Raw genomic sequence first — 19,666 nt, forward strand, 5'->3', positions numbered from 1 at the left:
TTGCAAGTATAAATAATTTAGAAGATAACTCTGTGGGGATGCCACTTTCACTGCTTTGCTGCAGTAGCAACTCATTATGGTTCTGAGAATCAGCATTCCATAAGAACAATTATGCAACATCAGTACATGGATATTAACCAGTCCTGATAGATGGAGACAAGAAAATAATTTTGACATCTGTTTAATTACATTTTTTTCACCTTTCTTAAAAATATCTCTTCTCATGTGTAATGCACATAACTGCTTTGCATTTCCTACAAATATTTGCAGGCTTCTTGGACAGAGGGTTGGGTATCTGTATACATAGATATCCATAAGGTTGTACGCATTTTTTGTGTTTGGATTGAAAATTACTTTCCTCCCAATACGAGGCCATTGTGATACAATTACCTAATGAAATGTGTTGTTTCTAAAGGTAATCTAGTCCATTAATACATGTTAATAAAGACAAGTGAACAAAAGGTAATAAGTGGGTCAGACTCAAAAAGAATCACTTTCGTTAAAGGGAAAAGAAAAGCTCATAATGGAGCTTCTCTTACTTTCACCCCATCATTTTAAGAATTGCTTTGCCAATCCTTCACAGCAAATAGTAATTTAAGTGCCCCAACACAGACCTCAGGTTGTGTGCACTCTATGGTAATGACAGAGTAGCTGCCCTTCCTGGAGTCAATAAGTCCAACAACTGAGTCTCTTTTTTTCCCCCTCCTGTGAGTGAATCAGTGCTGTTAGCCTGACTGACAGGATTGCTTGTGGAGAGCGAACCCTTCACCCTTATCCAGGCACTTTTGGGGTTGATAGGCCAGGCAGGTAGGTGAGAAAACAGTTATAAGTAAAAAGCTGGTTTTGATCTTGTGCACTCCATAAACAAGAACTGTTGAGATAAACAATTGATGGGTATTGGGATGTATCCCTAACACCTATATACACTATTTCAGGACTTGAATCTCAGTGCTCTATTCTTATAAACATGTTGCTTATAGATGACCAAGAATTGTTCATAGCTATTTCTTTTTTTACCAGAATCTCATAAGATTTTGCCAGAAACTTATTTACACTATTAGTTAGTTTCCTGATTCTGAAAGCAGCCGTGTTGTGATATCTGAGGGTAACTTATTAGAAGTGGAAAGTGTCTAGTAAAATTTAACAAGAAGGATCTCAAGAAAGGGAACGAAGCGCCTCCTGTTAAAATAATGTCACGTCAAAGAAAAGGATCATGGCCATGAGCCTGTATGCATTCCCCAGTAGCCAAATCCAATCTGATTTAGACGTTACATACCAACTTAAATATATGGCAATTAGAATTGTTGGTGAGAAGGAGTGATCCACAACTAAAACAAACATTGCAGAGACTGCAAGCTATCACAGTAAACACTGCACTGATGAAAATAAGTTTATGTATTAGACAGTGTTTGTTTACATAGATAGATTTATAACCTGATAAATAGAAGTGACAAATAAATATCTCAGTGAGATGTTATTCTCTTGGACATCCTCAAACACAATTCCTACTCCTCCATGCCTCTTTAGGACTCTTCCCTCATTTTACTCCCACTATCCATAACCTTGGTGTGATCCTTGATCCTGCTGTTTCATTCTTCCACATCTCCTGTGTCTGCAACTCAGCCTTTAGCAGTATTAACCACATATGCTACTTCTGCCCATGCTTTCACCTCCTTTCAGCTTGACTACTGTAATTCCCTTCTCTAAAGCTTCTAAATCCCAGTTCTCCATGCCCCATTATGTGCCAAATGTTTTTGCCTCCTTCTCACACATACTTCAAACATGACAAAATCAACCCTATCCTTCAGACAACTCCACTGGTTTCCATTGTTCATTTCAGGGTCCGTTTCAAAATTGTTTTTAAAACCATGTAAAAGCCTGCTTCATGTCCTCTCTCTTTGTTTATCTGTGGCCTTCTCCCTCCCGCCTAGTTGCACAATCTCATCCCTTTTCATCTATCATCCTTTTCCTCTACAGTTCCTTCCACTTGAACTAACTGTCCTGTATCATTGACTCCAGATATAATATTTTCAAACTCAATGAAAACTTATATTTTCTCCCTTGTTTATGGCTCTTAATTTCTCTCCCTCTGAAATATTTTTTGTTAATGAATTATCTAATTATGTAAATTGTTATGGGATGGAGTTTGTGTGAAAGATGTTGTAGCATGATATATTATAAATATTAAAATAAAACTATGTTACACTGAAAATACCAGGGGAAAGCTAATTCAGAAAGTCCAATTTCCTAGGTAAGTCTTAGGGATCCATTTTTAGTAGGGTTGAAGCCCTGCCTCTTTCATTTTGGGTGCAAAATTTACATCCACAAAGTCTTTACCTGCATTTTGTTCACCTGCAAATTACATCAAGTTACCTGATTTGCCCCTAAAATTAGTTAGTTAGAACTGTGAGATTTGTATTTGAAATGCAGATGTAAAATTTGGGCCTGAAAAGCTGGCATCTGTATTTTTTGTGGGCACCAATTTCACCCACCAAAGGGCGGCTGATCTCCTGGAATTATAGGAGAATATTCGATAAAATATATATTAAATTCAGAGTGCTGAATTCATGTGTCCCACTTTGAAAATTGAGCAGTTGTTTTACATCATCCACAGTGGATCAGTGATTGAGGGACAAATAGGAAACAGACATGGATGCCTCCAAGTCAGGCTTCTGTCAAGGTCCATTTAAAGGTGCCAGCTTTCTCTTTGGCTATTGACCATTGTATTTTTTAAAATATATTTTATCGAATCAAAGAACTAATATTTCCTAAAATGTTTCTGGAAACTCAGATGATACAACACAGTCTAGACTCTCTTAGGCTAGAATTTACTAGTATTAAAGCATATGTGGCATTACTGGAGTCTGCTAAGCCTCATGTGATTTATAAAGATATAAAATATATCTTCTATGATTACGATGATGCTAAAAATTTTGTGGATGATAATGTAGTCACATTGGAAAAACTGGATATAACAACTATTGGAGATTCAAGAAGAAATACACTCCTTTGCCAGTTGATCTGGCTCCTAGAGGAGAAGATTGTTTTGACTCCTTAGTCATTGAGTATTTGCATTTTGTTTCTTTTATTACCTTGCTGAAGACTTTGTCATGCTAAAAGTTTGCATGTGTGTGAGTCTATATTTTTGGCCTTTATTAAATAGTTAAATATTATATTAAATGAGAACTATTGGGTTACAAATTGTGTATTTTTAGCAATACACAAATGTTACAAATAATTTTTAATTATTCAAACTGAAATATAATAATCTAATTGACTTTTCACTCTCTTTGCTGTTGATTTATCTTTCTGTGTTTTTTTCCGTGTGGATACTGAAAACAGAATGAAAAAGGACAATTCACTTTCACTTTTATTTAGTCAGTTTCTTGTAAATTTCACCTCAGATTGTCATGCCCTAGCACAGTGGTACCCAAAATTTTCCTGTCATGCCCCTCCCCACCAGTCATGGAACCTGTCTGTGCCCACCCACCCTTCCTTACTGAACAGTTGGCTCAGCAAAGGAGCATGGGCTGAAGGTGGAGCTGGCCTTGGGGGAGAGAGGGAATGAGGCCAGAGCTAGCCTGGGGGCAAAGCAGAGCTGTGGCTGGGAGCGGAGTAGGGCTGGGGGCAGAGCAGGAGGTGGAACGGAGCTGCAGCTGAGGGCAGAGTAAGGCTGGCAGGCGCTCCCTTCCCCATCCCATGTGGAGACTGGCCCATACCCTGCCATCTGCCCCTCTGAACATTCCTCCACACCCTACTGTTTGGGGACCATTGCCCTAGCACAATGCTGCAATGTTTGGATTGAAAATATGGTAGGAAAAGACTTACCAATCTGTATTTTTAATTAAATAATCCCTTTTCAAACATTAAGACTGTTACGTTGCACAAGTGGGTAGCATTATCTGTGAGTATTAAACCACAAAATCTTTGTTCAAGTACTGTTATGTTACAGTTTTTCAGATGGTCCTCGTAAGTATGGCCAGAACAATTACAGATGTATCCAATTTGAATATGCAGGTCCTTCATTGGTACCCACTGTAGACCAGATCTTCAGCTGGTATAAATCAGCATAGCCTCATTAACTTCAAAAGAGCTACACTAATTTACATCAGCTGAGGATCTGGCCCACTATGTGAAATGGCACACACATGCTGACTGTCCACACAGAGTCAATGGGACTATTTGAGTGCCTAAAGTTAAGCATGGGTAAAATTTTCAAAAGCACGTTAAGTCCTATTTTCCAAAGTGCCTTAGGGCTAGATCCACTAGGGGCCTTCAGCACCTAAACTGTCACTTCTGGCACCTAAAATTTACATCCTCAAAACCCCCACTTGGCTGCCCCCTAAATCTGTAGGCACCTAAGGTTGCCCCAAATAAAGTCCCGTAGGCACCAAAGTTTCTGTTGGTGAGCATGCTCACAGCCACCAATCTCATGCCTAAGCCCTAGAGATCTAGGCTGAAATCCTCACTCTGCCTGAGAGGAGCAGGGACTTGAACTTCCAAGGAGAGTGCCCCAATCACTGGCCTAGAGGGAATCCTGGTGTGGGGGCTTCTCAAGCTCTCTTCTTAAAGCTGTTCCGTTTTGTATAACATAATTAACTCAAGCATTCAGCACCTTGCAGGATCAAGCTGCCCACAGTTGCCAGTTTTATGAGCTCAAATGCAAGTTGATGCTCATACAAGTGGTGCAGATGCAATTTTTGAGACCTACTGAAAACTTGCCCAAATAGTGAGCATATTCTGAGTTAATGCTCAAAATCCATCCGTAACCTTTATTAAAATGATGTAAGATCACATTCTGTTTCAAAACTTCTCCCATAATGAGTTACAGAGGGTACATCTACACTACGGGATTATTCCGATTTTACATAAACTGGTTTTATAAAACAGATTGTATAAAGTCGAGTGCACGCAGCCACACTAAGCACATTAATTTGGCAGTGTGCGTCCATGGTCCGAGGCTAGCATCGATTTCCGGAGCATTGCACTGTGAGTAGCTATCCCGTAGCTATCCCATAGATCTCATCTCGCAGTCTCCCCTGCCCCTTAGAATTCTGGGTTGAGAACCCAGTGGCTGATGGGACAAAAATCATTGTCGCGGGTGGTTCTGGGTAAATGTCATCAGTCATTCCTTTCTCCGGGAAAGCAACAGCAGACAATCATTTTGTGCCCTTTTTCCCTGGATTGCGCTGGCAGACGCCATAGCAAGGCAACCATGAAGCCCATTCAGCTTTTTTTTTTTTACAGTCATCGTATGTGTACTGGATGCCACGGACAGAGGCGTTACTGCAGCGCTACACAGCAGCATTCATTTGCTTTTGCATGATAGCAGAGATGGTTATCAGTTGTTCTGTACCATCTCCTGCTGGTGTAAATTGGCAATAAGATGACAGTTATCTGTCCTTCTGTACTGTCTGCTGCTATTATGGATGCTCCTGGCTGAGATCGGCCAGGGGCACAAAGGCAAAACTGGGAATGACTCCCTGAGTCAATCCCTTCTTTATGGTGTCTAAAAATAGAGTCAATCCTGCCTAGAGCATGGGGCAAGTGTGCTAGAGAACCAGTGTATCAGAGAGCACAGCTGCTCCATGTCAGATCCCGCAGAAATGATGAGCTATATGCCATTCACGGGGGGTGCCCCTGCAACAACCCCAACTGTTGCTTCCCTCCTCCCCCAACCTTCCTGGGCTACCGTGGCAGTGTCCCCGCACTTGTGTCATGAAGCTGTAAGAGTCCGCAGCGCAGTAAGAATACTGACTGTTTAGTGAGTACATGAGGGGAGGCACTCTGAGACTATGCCAACGTTCAGGCCGACACTACAGCAGGCTGCGGGGGGAGGAGCCCAGCATGTCGCCCGCCTGCTAACCATGCATAGTCCAGGCATAAGAATCTTTATCTTTACAACAGGAAACGGGAGGGCTGAATGGAGCCTGCCAGTCCCACCGGTGCTATGATGAGAACCAGTAGACCAACTTCCTGTACCATCATGCGAACGACCAAGAATCATCCATTTTTACCAACGAGGCGCCTAGGCCACCTCACCTGAAGCAAGCAGGAGCACTCAACTGGCTGATGGTGAGAGTGGGATCTCAGTAATATTGTACCATCTACCGACCCAGAGGGAGGAGCGGCACTACTCGCCTTTCACTGCTGCAGATCACGTAACCATCAGCATCAGTAGCGACATACTGACATTGAAAAAAAGTCAAGAAACGATTTTCTCCCTTTCTCTCACGGTGAGGGGAGGGGTATAAATTGACGAGCCTAACCTCTGAACCAACGGTGGACACTGTATCTTGACCTACAGGCACTGAGCTCAGCCACAAGCATAAATAAGTTTTCGGAGACTGCCTGTGGCGTGGATAGCTGGAGTCCCAGCCTACCCTCCTCCCCCATGAGCGCATTTGATTGCTTGGCTTTCCGTTCGCTTGTACGGCAGCACTGTGTAGCCTGGAGATTTTTCAACCTTTGGCATTTCGTCTTCGTTAACGGAGTTCTGATAGAACACGATTATGCTCCCATACAGCGTCTATTCCAGTACCTCCTGTACGGTCCCAAGCGGACGCATCTTTTTGATTGGGACTGCATTGCCAACACGTGCTGATCAGAGCTCCACGCTGGCCAAGCACGAAAGTAATTCAATAAGTACGCGCGGGCTTTTTCTGACCTGGCCACTGATCCGAGTCAGATGCTGTCAGAGCGGTCCAACAGTGGTGCCTGTGGGATACCCGCCCGGAAGCCAATCACCGTCGAGTTGCGGCCCTAATCCGATGGGTAATCACCTAACGATTTTAGCGCTACTCCTCTCGTTGGGGAGGAGTACAGAAACCGATTTAAAGAGCCCTTTATATCGATATAAAGGGCCTCGTAGTGTGGACGGGTGCGCAGTTAAATCGGTTTAACGCTGCTAAATTCGGTTTAAACGCGTAGTGCTGACCAGGCCAGAGATACAGAAAGCGAGACTGACTGATTTGTTTAATTTCATGACAGATATTTCATTTCTCTGTACAAGAATGACAGTGGGAAAATATCACAATACTGTCCAATGTTCATTAAAGATATACGACCACCACATATAATGCTAATTTCATATTCCTTTTTATGATATAATTTCCTTTTTTTATGGCATATTCAAGTGACAGTAACCAGGTTGGCAAGCCGAAAATGTGAAACCAGATGCTTTGCTAGCTAGCCAGCCTTTAAAAATAAAAAGACAAAAAGTTTGCATTAGTGTTAATTTGCTCATCAGCTGGGGAACCCACCAACAGCAACCTTAGAGTGATGCAATTTGGGACAGACTCCCACCAGCCCTCTCTAATTCTTATGAGCCAGCTGGGTATTGAAATTCATAAGAATCCACCTCTTTGAGTGCTTCAGAGAGCACAAACCTTGTCAATTTCAATCCTCTGCTGGTTCAGAAGAATGAAGCCAGGAGAGAGAACAGAGGGGTGGTGCAACATTCACATGTATGTCCTCAATCACAACAAATGCAACACTCCAGGGCCCCTGCAGAGCTCCAGCCAGCTCTGTCCCAGACTTACCAGCTGTGCTTTGCATTTACCTCTGATTATCCAGGGAGGCTGACTGGGTAGCAGGGAATGAGCCATGAGGCAAACATGCATGTGGGAGAGTGAGCAGTCTCACCTTTTTTGTTTTAATTTTCCTCTCTCTGAGGCCTGCACAGTTTGGCTTACAGCAATTTAGGTCCCTGTTGTCATAGGCACAACATTAAAAGCAACATTTGCAATAAAGTTTTTAACAGACTCTCTAAGGTGGTCCTAAAACATTTTTTTCTGTGATACATATAGGATACACTTAATACGCAATGGTGTGGAAAGGTATTAATGCTTTATCAGCATGAGACTGGGATGATCTGCATAAATCTGTCCTGCCTTCACCCCTCCTGAATAATAATATTGCTAGGACCCCATTATGCTAGGTGCTGTACAGACACTGAACAAAAGCCTGCCGCACTGAGCTAGCAGTTCTCAAACCGATAACACCTTTACACACACCACGCACTCAGACACTGAGCCTCAAGACTCTCCTCTTTGATGAAGCCTGCTTACCATAAGCAGAGTGATCAAAGGGATGAAATTAACATGATCATATATGTATATAAAACCTAAGCAGAGCCTCCTATAACCAAGCAAGGACAAGGAGCAGAAAAGTATGGACATCACCATGTAGCTACAACTTACTTGGGAAGTGATTAGGTATTGCAGTGACAGGTGCTATAACACGTGTGTGTGTTGAGATTATATATAGATATTCTGTCCATTACTCCTAATTGTTTCACTAGTTCCCCTTCCTCTCATGTATACTTTGGTAGCCACCAGCTGGAGAAAGATATCTATAGCTATAATTAAAATATTCTCCAATTATTATGGACTGTTGCTTAATATTCTATTGTTCCACTGACAACATAGTTTTTAATGTATCATTTTATGCTATGCTGTAGATCATCATTATCCTGCCTCCCTTAGGGCCTTGGCTGTACGAGTATTTATTTGTTTCCACAAGCTAACATGTGCTCATCTTGGAAAATAGTGGTGCTACGATTCTTCCTCACTCAACTCATGCCCCTCCCGCACCCTTTGTTTTTTAAACCTTTTCCTCCTCCTGTCAGTCTGAAGCATTAAGGAGTCTGAATATGGCATATACCTGGATTCGCACCCAACTGAAACGCTGAACACATACTGGCTTCTTAGCAAATGCCGTACATGCAGGTTTATGCACTCCTTAACACGATAACTCCACACGGCATCGTCTTGTGGCCTACAGCATTTTTTTTCCCCTTTAATAAACTTGAGACTGGATTAAGGGCTTAGCTTCACAGAGGTGACTCCGCAGTCACTTCCATGGGAGAGGTGGGAGCTCAGCACCCCACTTAGGGTGCTCAACACCTTATAGAAGCTGCTCGGTGCCTTGCAATATGATTCTGAACAGAACTTTACTCCATGCTGTCAATGTGATGTTCTGACTAACTTTAATCATGTCAAAATCCATTGCTTATTAAATATGTTTTCCCAAACTGTTTCTCAAAAAGAAACTGAGGTCAGTATAAGCTGGCAGTGTCTGCCACAGCAGCTTTGCCTCGGCATCAGTGTGAACATCTTTAGGATCAGCGGTTCTCAAACTTTCACTAGCGTGCATCTATAAATTTAGTTTGGTGGCAGATTTTGAAAACTAAGCTAAGATCCAGTTTGCTAAGGTCCACTGGTTGATTGATAAAATATATATTTCCCAGCCTAATTCTTTTTCCTTTAGATATGAAGCTTTAATGACAATGAAAAAAATATACAAGCATGGCCAAGACAGGACAGAGAATACAAAAAATAGCTCACTTTTGGACAAAATTTGCTGTCAGGGTAAATGAAGCATTCCTTCTGAACACACAGACTGGTAGTGCATGTGCAGGTTGGTTGTAGATGGTTGCTACAATAAGGCTTCTTTCATACAGGTGTGTTTATGCCCCAGGCTTGCTGGCCACAGTCCATTCCATTTACAGAAGCTGAATTAAACAATAACTACCACATTGCAAAAAGAAGAAGGAAAAAAAAAAGGTGAGCGTCAAAGGAGATGGCTGAGAGCTTTGTTAGGGCCAAGAAAAACCCTGTTGCAGTTGTCAGAGCTTGTTGATGTTGCAAAGAACGGCAGGTTTTTTTTCCTGCTGGATTTTGTGGTTCTGCCTTAGGAAAGAAAGTAAAATAGAACGGAAGAACAAAGTCCTACTCTATAAATCAGCAGCTGCTCCTTGCCAGATCAAAGGAGTGACATTTTTGCTCCTGGACTACTTGTCCACTTTAGGTGCTTGACAGACAGCTAACAGCTGGCCTGCTACACAGCATAGGCGAATCGAGCTACATCTTCTTCAGTGTAGATGACAAGCTAATCAAAGATATCCATAACACAGGACATGTGAGTGCACCTTGATCTCTTCAAACACATCCAATACATAATTGCTAAACATTTTTGTGCATTTTTGGCAAGTTAATACTTTGGTAGTTTCCGCTCAGAAGTAAGATAGAGAATGAATATGTTTAGTTCATGACGAAGATGCAAAGTTAAACAGAGATTAAATTTATAGCTAAGCTCTCCTCTTCAGGTTAATTTATAACTAGTTGAAAACTGGATTTGAACTAGTTAGGAATTTGTGAAGTGACTTTAATTGGATTGACTATTACAAAAATATGGATTTTCAAAAATGGCTGCCCAAAGTTAGGATCCGAAAGCTACATTTAAGTGCCTGAATAAATGGCCTGATTTTCAAAAGTGCTGAACACTCAGCAGCTCCCAGTTTTCAAAATCTCGTCCTATAAGTTTAACATGACAAATTAACACATCTTGAAATTCAAGGGTTAGTTAAGAATCAGCAGAAAGGTCTGAATTCACTTTTAATGTGGACAGTCCAGTGCAAGCAAAGTAGAGTACATGCCAAATTAGCTAAAATTGTGTTCAGAGTCTCCATAAGATGTATGTATACAGACCTGGAATTTTAATGTCAGTAGTAAAACTTTCAAAGTAATTTAGTTTCTAGTTGCTTCCCACTTGCAATAAATCAAGTGCAGGATGAGGTAATATACTACAACTTATGTCTATTGACTTAGCATTTTATCTTTAAGATATGAATAGCTAAGGAACTCTGTCTGTTTGTCTCCTCCCTTCCTTTCAAGTACCTTTGAAAGATCGCTTTTACAGTGCATGATAAATAACCATATATGAATAATCTGATGGCATTCTGAAAGAGAAACAGACATTGCTTCAAAAATCATGACCTGCTGGGATGCTTTGTTATGTGGTATGAGGTGTGATTACATTCACTGAATAGTGTTTATTATCATTCAGAATTCCAAGGGAAATAAAAGATAATTTTCCACCTAGGTTAAAATATCATGAAAGCTTATAATGAAAAATCTTTGTGTAGAGGGTTCTTTGTGTAGTGGGAATTCTTCATTAAACTCAATGTTAACAGATTTATTTCTCTAACTGGTTCTCAGTCACGATGGGTTTTTACACTGTATTTGCAATCCTGGATAATGCAATCCCCTTTCCACTATGTAATTTAACAAAGTACAAATGGGGTAGGATTCAGTCATGGAGCTAGCTCACTATTTATGGCCAAAATGGAATTGTAGCAATGAAGATACACCTTTTACTCAGAGAATTGAATGGCACGCTACAGGATATGACTACTAGACAACATATGTACAGTGGCAACACTAGGCTTACATGACCTATGTGTTAGTATATGGTCCCCCTCTTCCCAGGACACAGATATGCACTCAACCCGCCAGCCATGGAGCCAGGGCACCATACCATATCCTCATGCATGGTCCCATTTGATTCCAGCAGGTCACAGCACAGAGTGATTTCTCCAGCTGCACATCCCATTTGGAAAGCTATGTTTTGGCTCCACCTCCTGGCTTCCTGCTACATGCAGTGGAGGAGGTCACCAGGGGCCACTGAGCACATAAACAAGTGTGTGGAAGTGGGCGCAGGCAGGCAGCCAAGGCCAGGGATTACTCTGTGCCCGTTGGAATGGGGGAAAGCAGTCAGGAGTGATGATTGTATTGGGTTCTGCAAAACCTAGGGTCAGCACTGTATATTTCAGGCCTCACTTTCTCTGTCTACAAAAAAAAAGGTTTCATTTTCTCGCCATCAAACTACTGCAGAGGTGAGATTCCCATACAGTCCATATGTGCAAACACCTACTATATGGAATAAACAAGTGTAACTCTGTAGCATTTGCACTTTCAGCATAAGTACTAGTAGCACTGGCTGTTAACAAAACAAAACAAAAAACCCTCAAACTCTTGGCTTGTGCCCAATCATTTTCCCATGCTCCAGAAATATAACCTGATAGAAGAGCTACATGTTTAAAGACACACATTTTCTGTGAGCTAAATAAATACCAGTGTTGACAACTCCCGTGATTTTATCAGGAGTTTCATGGTATTTCATGTTTAACTTATAGTCCCAGCTCCCAGAGAAAAAGTGGTTAGGTGAGAATCTTGGCTTGCTTGCTTGCTTTTTTTCCTAATTAAGTTTCTAGCCCTCATGCTTGTGGAGAAAAGCTTGAAAATGTAACTCAAGTGTTCCCCAAAGTCTCAAAAAAAACCAGAAGGTAAATATATCATGATTTTTAAGTCACTCTCATGCTTTTGGGCAGCCTGACTCATAATTTTTGAATGCTTGAACTACTTAAATACACAGACTTTTGAATGTCATAATGTAATTTCCAAAATTGCCATCTTCTATGAGGGTGATACTTTTACAAGTGACATACAAGACATGGTAAAGGTCTGTGGAACCATCAATGAACAAAGACTTTCTATCTATCTAATAGGCAGCCAGCCTTGCCATTTTTAAAATAGCCTAATCTTCCCTGGAATAGTTACAGTGCCTCTAACAAAGTTATCCAATCCGGTTTTAAGAATTTTTCTCAAGGAATAAGTCCCTCTTTTTTTCCCTCTTTGAAAATCGATCATGTAAATGACTCCACTGCTCAATATTCTTAACTTAAGGGAGCCTTTCTGGCTGGCTTACATCCAAGTGGCTACATTCAGCTTTATACTTTCTTATAAGGAATGCTGCACATAAGAGTTGACAAACAGGTGTAGCATAGAGTCAGTGAAGCAGAAACAAGGGGTTTATCAGCCATTTTTGTATATACACACATACACAAAAGAACACCTAAACCTAATTCTGAAAGTTCAAAACACACACTGGAGTGAAAAGGTTAAATAAACCAAAATAGTTAGATTTCAGCTGCAAAAATGAAAGTCTGATTGATAAACAATGAATAGTTTTAAAAGGGGGTATATTTATAGATATTAAAATGTTGCTGCAATTTTAGTCTCTCAGATTCCATGTTTCCAGATAGCTTTGTTCCTCTGAAATTATACAGTCAGGGTGTGGTAGAAACATGTCAGATACATAAGCATCATGAACAGAGCTCAGCAAAAAATATCACAAAGAAATTAGAAAACCGTTCCATGTGAATTTTTTGTCCATTTCATTTCAAATTCACAAAATTTAATTAGATTTCACAACTAACCAGACAAATTCTGTGGTTTTTCTCAGAAAATGGTTGAGTGACAGTGGGCTTAGTTTAAATGGAAACCAAAAACGGTTTTTTGAGCCAAAACATTGACATTTTTCACAGTTTGATTGTTGAAATGTCATTAGGATGAAGATTAATTCTCCCATCAAAAGTTACAAACATTGAAGTTTTTACCTGTTTTAGGCCCATATTCAGCAAGGCACTGAATTATGTGGTTAAATTCCATTGACTTCAGTGAGTGTTAAGCACATGCTAAAGGGCTTTGCTGAAATGGGGCAATGTGAAAACAGCCATTTCATGGTATGTTAAGTGCCATATAATGATGTCAAACATACCTGCCAAGGATAAAAAAAAACTATCACTACTTTTTCATACCACTGTTTGTGAACAGCATTTTTTTTTTACACAAAACTGTATTTTGCTTTGATACGCAGAGCACTGAATATTTCAGAAGATTCCACTGGATAGCTCAGGGTAGTGGAAATGGGATGCAGAGAATTTTACTCCTAGTTAGTGGCCTGTAATCTAACCTGATATAGTAGTGGCCAAAAGTAAGAAGGGGCACAGAGCCTGGATTACTCTCTCACCCCTAGAAAGGACACCCCCTAATGCAGGATTGAGGCACATTGTTCAAGCTTTGTGGAAAAACTTGCACTAGCATGCTCACTGTTGTATCTAGTAGCTGGGTAGAAGACTTCAGACTCCCGTGCCCTCAATCTGGTAACTTTCATAAGTACTTAGGAACAGATTTTCAAAGGTATTTAGGTGCCTAAAGCTGCAGTTGGCTGCCTAGTGGGATTTTCAAAAACATCTAAGTAGGGTAGGTATCTAACTCCTAGTGCTTCAGTGTAGACACTTGCTACAGTGACAGAAGTGGTTTTTTCTTTTCTGTAATAAATCCTCTCCTTCAGGAGGCAGCAGCGAGGTCTACAGAAGACCTCTTCCACCAGCCTAGCAGTATCTATACTGGGGCTTAACTTGGGTTAACTACATCTCTCAGGGGCGTGAATTTTAGGTAGACCAGATCTCACATTTAATAATAAAGAAAATATATTAACATCATTATTATTATTATTATTAATTGTTATTATTATATTAGTGCCACAATCCCTAGTCAGGTTTCAGAGTAACAGCCATGTTAGTCTGTATCCGCAAAAAGAACAGGAGTACTTGTGGCACTTTAGAGACTAACAAATTTATTTGAGCATAAGCTTTCGTGGGCTACAAAAACGAAAGCCTACGAAAGCTTCTGCTCAAATAAATGTGCTAGTCTCTAAGGTGCCACAATCCTAGTAAGGATCTCTGTCCTTTACAAACACCCAGGCAGACATGGTTCTGGCCCCAAACAGCATGCAATCTAATTTGAGACAAGGCACTGCTGTAGTTAATCTTTGGAGTTCACTGGAAGTGTATTCTTTTTATTGATTTCTTCCTATCTCTTTTTTCCGTGTTAAAGAGTTGAGTGTCTTTCTGTGCATGCAGTGAGCTGACTGATTTAAAGAACTTTTGTTATTTTAACATATCATTGTCTGTTATGGATATTTGAAGTGGAATCAAGAGAGCATAGTGATACTGACGAAGCTTTAGAGCTAAACTCTGTGGCCTCATAGTCTACCTCCTTCTCAAGAAGGGAAATTCACTTTGCTGTGGAGGAGCAGCACAAGATCCTCTCCGCCACTTAGGTCTCACACTGCCAGGCTATAACCTAAGGTAGTGACTGGGGCTGAATGCAACTCTGTGCTGCAACCAGCCATCTGGTCCCAGGCTGGGGATGAATTTCATGTTTCCAAACGTTGCTGTTTTTCACTCACGTAAAACCAGACTGTTGTGGCCTTATGCAGGTGAAATGAATCTCCTCCAATAGCCTTACAGTGGGGTTGAAGCAACCTGCCCAGTATAAATCAGTGCAGGATCTAGTGCACTTGCAGATACTAATCCCCGATTGATTCACTAATGGAATGAGCCATATCTTAAAAAATGAAATTTTGTACAACGAAACCAGTGGGAAACCTCAAAAATTGTATATTAATGTGTCATGCTTGAGCGTGCAGACCAAGAGATCTGTATCTGCTGCATATTTTCTTTTGCAGTTTGCATTAGTATTTCTTTGAAATTTTAGCAGAATGTTATTTATCATAAAATTAAAATGTATTAGGTAAATGTGACTTTAAAATCATTCTGGAGTGACTTCAGATAGAATATCGTAATTACATGCGTTGATGCAATTAAATATTGTGTATGACTTCTTGCAGCATATAGAACACAGGTTTGTGATTAAAAAAACAGTGATGCCATTTGAACAGCTGCAATTTTTACAAATATTAGAAAGGTGCTAATTAGAGATAGGAAGAAGCTTAGGTCAGCTGGTCTCCCTAAGCAAAATGCCTAACTACACTTAAGATATTCTGCAAACTGTAGACTCTACTAGTTTACCTCTACTGCTCTTTTTTGGCTGAGCACAGATAAAATACTATCAAGCAATGAGATTTCTTTTAAATATCCACATCATCTTACATGTTGATCTATATCCTGTTTGACTTGCTCAAACCAATAGCTCCAATGCAATTAGTGGAACCATTTGACGTTTGAACAGGCGAATAGATTTGACCCTGTATCATATATATGACTGCTTCATGTAACAATGCTAACAGAAATACATCCTTTCATAGCCAATGCCCACTGTTTGAATTAGTAGAGGTGGTGATCTGAAATGTGCAAAATGATGGGAGTGAGAGTTGCATTATGTGTAGTTCCCCAATTCCATATATTCTCCTTAACAATACCTGCCTCGTTTATTATGCCAGGGTAAGGGCCACATTCTGCATGTGTGTGAATGTAGAGCTTGTGAAAGGTGCCAAATTGACAGCCCTGGAGGCTGAAGTCCCCTGTTTATCCGCAGAACAGCCATGGCACATATAGTGGCAATATGAGCTTCACTCTTACACCCCTGCCAATGTGCCTGAATGTTAATATGGATGGAGAGAGGAAAAACAGTTATATAGATGGTGGACTGGACAGATCACAAGCTGAGGAGTGGAGAAATCTAGGATCACGTTCTGGCTTTGCCACAAACTCCCTGTATGACCTTGGGCAAGTCACTTAATCTCCCCCTGTATCAGTTCTTTTCTATAAATCAGGAACAACAATCATGCTATCATTCTCTCAACTTTTGTTTATCCAGGCCATTCACACTGGGACAGGATATGTCTCTCATGATGTGTTTGTACAAGACGTAGTGAAACAGGGCCCTGATCTTCGCTGGAACTGCTATGTGCTCCTAGAATACAAATAATTATTATGATTAATAATGGAGCCGTTCTCTCCATTGGAGATGATTCGTTCACCTTTTCCCTTTCAGTCTTTGGTCTCTGGGTGAAGGCAACCATCAAGGTTGGCAATTAGTGCTAAGGAACAGAGCCATGAATTCCAGTTCCATAGGGGCCCAAATAATGCTGAAAATAGTGTTATTTGTATTTTTGTTTAATTTTTTCCCTGGTCTTTTAATGCCCCTTAAAAACATTTCTGCCAAAGTGACATTCCAGTGTTTCTCTAATGCATGAACTGAAATATTTTGCAAGGATTAGATCTTGCATTATTTTGGCCCCAAAAATAACACCCTGAGGCATATAAAAGAAAAGCCCTCAGAAAATGTAAAGTCTAGGGCAGGGACTATGGCTTCCATGTCTCTATTATGAATCATTCACATTGATGGTGCATTATAAATAATAATATACAAACACTATTCTGTGCATTTCTGCCAGTTGTTCTGGCAGTTTATGTGATGTAGTCATTGCTAATGAATATTGGACCTGATTTTCAGCCTGAACTGAACTCTACATCTGCTTTTGCATCTGCAGTTTTGTTGACAAATAATTTCAGATGACATTTTTCAGATATAGTCACTTGAGGGCATAAGTGATGCAATTTTAGACTGGCTGGAATTTTCAAAGGGAATTACATTTCAATGTGATTTGAGTGCCTAACTCCCCTATGCTCCTTTGAAACCCAGATGTCTAAGTACTTGACTGTACCCGTGCCCCTACAGCAAGGTACATCAAGTGACATCAATTACACTTGCAATTTTTTGTATGTGCAAAATTTCAGGAACAAAAAGGAACACCTAGAAAGTAGGGCTCAAAATCAAGTACAATGTTCATTAGCAGTTATATCTATGGTGGTCTTTCAGCATTTACTGGAAATATGTGGCTTTATAATTTAGTACAAGTCTCCCTAGTGGATTTTTCTGTAAGGCAGTACAGTTTTGGGGACTCACTTTCAGGGCTTCAGCTTCCTCATCAGAAAATACCTACTGAATCATCTAGTAGTTCATATAGAAGATCTAGAATTACTCCTGTGGGTTTAATAAACCTAGGGCAAAATGTCTTCCTTTGGAAGTGAATGGCTGGCAAGTGCATGCAGACACAGAGGCTGGCTTTTCAAAATCCATCCCATAAAGCCAGTATCCTGGTTGAATATGTAACACTGTCAAACTAAATTTTGTAAACTCATACATGTGAGCCAGTTGAGTCACTTTACTTTCAGGACTTAAAATGTTCTTAATGTCCTGCATTGTTGTATAAATCCCATTGAAAAAATACTTCAGAGGATGCCCATTTTTTTACTAATGTAAACATTCTGACCAGTATCCAAAGATATGACCTCCAGGTGAACCTTTAACCTTCCCCTTAATTATTTGTTTGAAGGCAGTGTGGAGTTCTCCTGCTGAGACTGAAGAACCATAATGCCTTGCAGCCCTGTGAGTAAGGGAGTGTTTGGAGGGAAGTGGAAAGGGACATAAATAAGGGCACCACCAGATGTAAATAATAAAAGTGGTTGGGGTTTAAATAAAAACTGAAAAAGCAATTTAGTTGCCCTAAAGAGTGGCTGGATTGAAGAAAACAGGGGCTCAGAAGACAAAAAGCGTGGGAGGGTCTCTTGTTTATGATTTTTTACAGGCTGCCCAAATAAGCACTCATTGCTTTCTTTAAAACCTTGCCATCTGTATACATCATTAGAAGCTCATAGGAGAAGAGAAAACAGTCTTATCAGGCTTTTCTCTTAATCTCTATTGGCCTTAACTTTAGCTGATAAAAGGCATGCTGGATACAGAAGGTTCAGGTCAGCCCCCATTTGGTCAATGTGGTAACATTGCTGGAAAGCAGCTAAGCAAATTAAGTCCTATCAGAGACCTGTGTCTTTGGGAACGGAAACTGTGTCTAGAAGTCACCGTATTAGAGTTGGAAATACGTCCACCATGCTGAAATCACTGCTGGCTGAAGGAATGAGCAACAGAATCAAATCTTTGTTTTTATTTTTAATACTTGAAGTCTCCTCTTGACTAATTCAGAGGCAGGATGACATTTTTGACAACTGAGCTATACTTTCCTTGAAGAATAAATAATGTCTTTGTTGTGGATGTAAACACAAGAGATGCAAAAAAGCCCTTTGGTGTTGTTTGTAGCATTTATGCATCTGTCTAATGGAATTCCCACCAGTGTGATTACAGGAGATCTAAACAAAGGTGTACTGTCTTTTGTTATCTTTGATGGACTTTAACCTGAGGGGAGCGACTCAGTGGCTAGTATAGTATATGTGGGATGCCCAGCTGTATAAGTGTTAGACTTCAACTAAGTAAGCTGATTAATTGAATTTTCTGTTATTGACTGAAAAAGTCCCATTAACTTCAGTGGACTTTGGATCAGGCCCAATGGCAGTTAAGGAGGCTGTTTTGGATGACGGGCATGTTAGTATTTCTGAAGAGGATTAAACACTAGTATTCAACTTCATTAGCCCTCCTTAAGGGTCACTAGACTGAAGTCTGAACTGTGAAATACCGACAAAACCTGAACATAAGCCCTAAAGTGTTCTTAAAACACAAAGAACAGGGATAAAAATAAAAACAAGTGTGGTTTGTGAGTGATAGAAAATTGCCTTGTTTTGAACAAATTGTATAAATAATATGGGGGGGGTATTTTTACTGAGTTTGGTTTTGCTGAGTTTGAGCTGATGTGGATTGCTGTGCATTAAACTAACAGAAAATATGTAAGGACTTATTTGTGAGTTACCAACCAAATTAAATTCAGGCTTTCTAGCCAAACAACTGGCTTTATCGAATGCTCAAACGCTTCAGCCAGTACTCCAGCTATGGTACCTGATTTGAGAAAAAGTTCTTTTGGGCCTAACATTAAACACGTGTACCTACAATTCCCTCTTTCTACTGAGTTGAAAGGTGCCTCAGTTTATGGTCAGCAGTTGCTTAATGCTCTGCCTTGGGTGTCCCACTCTTGGCTGAAAAGGTCACCCCCAGCTGGCACTGACCTCTAAAGGACCCCTGACTTTACAGGCTTAAACTGCAGGAGTTGCAGAAGAGCAGAAGTCTTTCTGGGCCAGCACTTATTGCTGCTGTGCGGGTGATAAAACTTCAGACAGCCTAATTGATGGCTTTGCTGACCTAACAATACCTTGTGAAAGCACAGAGTGGCAAAGCCTGGTCTTCATTTATGGCCAGCTGCAAGGGTAGCTGAATCCCCTATGATGAAGAAAAAAAAGTCTTCTAGCCTGTGAACTTTAACCAGGTTCCTTGTTACTCTAAGAAGTTAA

The 19,666-nt window shown here is 40.5% G+C and overlaps 1 protein-coding gene across 6 annotated transcripts in view; it reads left to right on the forward strand.

The window, feature by feature from the left end:
• The window catches only part of MEIS2 (Meis homeobox 2), a 182,797-nt gene that overhangs the window by 156,257 nt on the left and 6,874 nt on the right, over positions 1 to 19,666 (forward strand). The window lies entirely within an intron of this gene.

The sequence above is a fragment of the Chelonoidis abingdonii genome, chromosome 4 (assembly GCF_003597395.2).
Source record: "Chelonoidis abingdonii isolate Lonesome George chromosome 4, CheloAbing_2.0, whole genome shotgun sequence".
Lineage (NCBI taxonomy): Eukaryota > Metazoa > Chordata > Testudines > Testudinidae > Chelonoidis > Chelonoidis abingdonii.